This window comes from Pelophylax lessonae (assembly GCF_965119305.1).
Source record: "Pelophylax lessonae genome assembly, chromosome: 8".
Lineage (NCBI taxonomy): Eukaryota > Metazoa > Chordata > Amphibia > Anura > Ranidae > Pelophylax > Pelophylax lessonae.
The window spans coordinates 206,935,997-206,940,331 of record NC_138775.1 but is presented as its reverse complement, the minus strand read 5'-3'; positions in this window follow the sequence as shown (position 1 = coordinate 206,940,331).

Here is a 4,335-nt window from a genome sequence, read left to right as displayed (position 1 = left end):
CTGTGGGGGTCTCTGATGTAAGGGGGGGCTCTGAGGGTCTCTAAAGTAAGGGGAGCTCTGTGGGGGTCTCTGATGTAAGGGGGGCTCTGTGAGGGTCTCTGATGTAAGGGGGCTCTGTGGGAGGTCTCTGATGTAAGGGGGGCTCTGTGGGTCTCTGATGAAAGGGGGACTCTGTAGGGGTCTCTGATGTAAGGGGAGTCTGTGGGGGGGGGTCTATGATGTAAAGGGGACTCTGTGGGGGTCTCTGATGTAAGGGGGGCTCTGTGGGGGGGTCCATGATGTAAGGGGGGACTCTGTGAGGGTCTCTGATGTAAGGGAAGTCTGTGGGGGGTCTATGATGTAAAGGGGGCTCTTTGGGTGGTCTCTGATGTAAGGGGGGGGGCTCTGAGGGTCTCTGATGTAAGGGGGACTCTGTGGAGGTCCCTGATGTAAGGGGGCTCTGAGGGTCTCTAAAGTAAGGGGAGCTCTGTGGGGGGTCTCTGATGTAAGGGGTGCTCTGTGGGGGGTCTGATGTACGGGGGGTCTGTGGGGGTCTATGATGTAAAGGGGACTCTGTGGAGGGTCTCTGATGTAAGGAGGGGCTCTGAGGGTCTCTGATGTAAGGGGGGACTCTGTGGGGGTCTCTGATGTAAGGGGGCTCTGAGGGTCTATAGAGTAAGGGGAGCTCTGTGGGGGGGGGTCTCTGATGCGAGGAGGGCTCTGTGGGGGGGGGGGGGTTCTGATGTAAGGGGGGGGTCTGTGGGGGTCTCTGATGTAAGGGGGGCTCTGTGGGGGGTCTCTGATGTAAAGGGGGGGCTCTGAGGGTCTCTGATGTAAGTGGGGCTTTGTGGGGGTCTCTGATGTAAGGGGGGCTCTGTGGGGGTCTCTAATGTAAGGGGAGCTCTGTGGGGGGGTCTCTGATGTAAGGGGAGCTCTGTGGGAGGTCTCTGATGTAAGGGGGGACTCTGTGGGGGGTCTCTGATGTAAGGGGGACTCTGTGTGGGGTCTCTGATGTAAGGGGGACTCTGTGGGGGGTCTCTGATGTAAGGGGGATTCTGTGGGGGGGGGGGCTCTGTAAGGGTCTCTGATGTAAGAGGGTCTCTGATGTAAGGGGGGTGTGGCAAGCATCGCCACTTACAGAGTATTCTGTCAGGAATGATTGTCCAACTGTATTATGTGTGTATTGTATGTGTAAACGTAACCCGTGCAGTACCTGTAGGATTTTGTATTGTGTTAGCTGCTGGCTCATGAATGTGTATTGGAAACCCCTGCTGCCCCTCTGTGGAGACCCCGTATAAGTATCTTGCTTTTGTTAGCTGCTGGCTCATGAATGTGTATTGGAAACCCCTGCTGCCCCTCTGTGGAGACCCCGTATAAGTATCTTGTTTAAAATGAAAGTCCTGTGAATAAAAGAGTTAGTTGACCTTCAAGCCATGTGCCGTCTGGTTATTGGAGGGTTTGGTATATTATACGCTACCAGGATTATTGTATGCTGTGCCTGACTACCAGTGGAGATATCGTGGATCATACTGCTACTCCGCTACAATTGGTGGCAAGCAACGGGATCTTTATCCACACAGCAAAGCAGCGTTCGGCAGTATTCACGCGAACAAAGAGAAAAGAAACCATTCAGATGAAACCGGAGTTCGGCAGTACGTAAAACTACACGAAAGGCTGGTGAATGGGAACGGGTTATACACGGCTAAAGCGGCAGACTTTGAAAGCATTGCTGGAGGCAAGAGGCAAGATAGCCAGCAACAAGAACAAGGCGACACTGATCGAAGAGCTCATGGAAGAAGACAGAGCAGCCATGGATGCAAGGTCAGAAACAGACCGAGAATTTGAACTGGAATTTCGCAGCAGGATAGCGTTGTATCCAAGTACCCCATCAATGGAAACCCATGAACGGGTCGCAGCGGACGTACATGAATACATCATGGCCAAAAGGGGGCCCCAGCCACAACCTCTCCAAGAACACCCAACTCCACTCAGCATGCCGCAAGGTAAACCCAAAATACCGTACCAGGCATTTAAAAACTTCACGGACACGGAGGGAGAAATAGATGGGTATTTGCAAGACTTCGAGAGGCTGTGCCAGTTACATAACATTGACCCAGAGGATCAGGTACAGATATTGGCTGGGAAATTGTCTGGCCGGGCGGTCGATGGGTATCGGGCAGTCCCTAATGCCGACATCCGGGACTACCAGAAAGTTAAGCAGGCGATTTTAACCAGGTATGCCATCACCTCCGAGGCATACCGACTCCAATTCTGGGATCTTAAAAAGCAGGACCAAGATTCCCACACTGAGTTTGCCCATCGTTTGCACAGGGTGGCCACCGGATGGTTAGATGCAGCACAAGCCACTTCACGAGAGGATGTTTTGCAATTATTATTGTTGGAGCAGTTTTTCCGGAGACTACCTCAAGAAATGCAGCTCTGGGTAAGGGACCGTAAACCTTGCACCCTTCCAGAGGCTGCTAAATTAGCAGATGAGCACCAAGACACTAGACGGGAACAACGACCACCGCCTAGGGTAGTTGCCCAGCAACCCTATCACCAACCAGCACACCCACGTACACCCACGTTCAGGAGGAGGTAACAGTCAGTACCCCAGGTACCGACCACGAGCCCATACCCGGTGCCATCTCTGCAACCAAATGGGGCACATACAGAAAGACTGTCCCTGAAATCGGCCTCGTCAGCCCTCGAGCCGCTGTACACTGTTACCAAGCAACCCCTGCATTACAACCCTCCACAGCAATCCAAATGGAGGAACCCCTGGGCAACCCCATCCAAGCGGCATCGGACAATCGACAAAACCACCGACAAGCTGTGCACATGGAGGGGAGACAACTAGAAGGGTTACGTGACTCTGGGGCTACCATCACGTTGGTCCGGAATTACCTTATTGCATCCAGACAACTCACTGGGGATTCTGTAGCTGTGCGAGTAGCGGGGGGAGCCATTTTCAAAGTTCCCACTGCGAAAGTACACCTGAATTGGGGAGCTGGGTCAGGGAACGTAGAGGTGGGCATGATGCAAGATTTGCCTGCAGATGTGATTTTGGGGAATGACTTGGGGGAGCTCACTTCTGCTTTTGCTCCCCAACCCACTACTCAAGAAGCGTATCCAGTCATCACAAGGCCACAGGCTCGCACCACGGCTCTAGCCACACACTCTGAGGCTCCGGTAAGCAGAGAAGCCCTTGGTCCCCCTGTTCTCCCCTGGGATGCCCCGGTAGAATTTAGTAGTGAAGTAGCCCTGGATCCCTCCCTGCAGGTGTACAAAGACCGGCTAGCTAAAAACCAGGCAGGTATAGAGGGGGAGCGGTATATATATGGAAAAAAGGATTGTTGTACCGGCATGCCGAGAAAGTAGTGAAGGGATCTATACCTATTCCCATTAGACAGTTAATTGTGCCTCGGAAATACCGGTCAGAATTATTACGCATAGCGCATGACATACCATTATCAGGACACTTAGGCATTAGCCGCACTAAGCATCGCTTGACCCAAAACTTCTTCTGGCCGGGTATCTCAAAAGACATTAAACAGTATTGTAATACGTGCGATACCTGTCAGCGTGTAGGAAAAAGGGGGGATCGTTACAAAGCTAAGCTCCACCCCCTGCCCATCATTAAAGAACCCTTTAGTAGGGTTGCAGTCGACATTATTGGGCCGCTTGCAAAGCCTAGTCCCTCCGGCAAGAAATACATCTTGACCGTAGTAGACTACGCCACCCGATGTCCCGAGGCCATAGCCCTCTCGAATATTGAGGCTGAGACTGTAGCCAATGCCCTAATGGGAATATTCTCTCGCATGGGATTCCCACGAGAGATTATCTCTGATAGGGGCACCCAATTCACGGCCAAAGTGACTCACCAACTCTGGAAACTGTGTGGGGTAAAAACTATCTTTAACTCCCCATATAACCCCCAGTCCAATGGACTCTGTGAACGTTTCAATGGGATGCTGAAGCAGATGATTAGGACATTCATAGATAAACAGAAGGACTGGGAGAGATTTTTACCCCATTTAATGTTTGCCTACAGGGAAGTTCCCCAAGAGTCCACTGGGTTCTCTCCTTTCGAATTATTATTCGGAAGGAGGGTGAGGGGGCCCCTTGATTTGATTAGAGAACATTGGGAGGGAGAAGTGACTACTGACGGTACCCCTGTTGTACCATATGTGCTGGAATTCAGGGATCGGTTGGAGACGTTAACCCAGGCCATGCGCACGAACCTCCAAGCCGCACAGGAAAGACAGCGCAGGTGGTATGACAAGGGAGCCAGGGACCTGTAACGCTCCTGCGTTTTATGTATAATGTGGATTTACAGCTGCAGAAATATTCCAC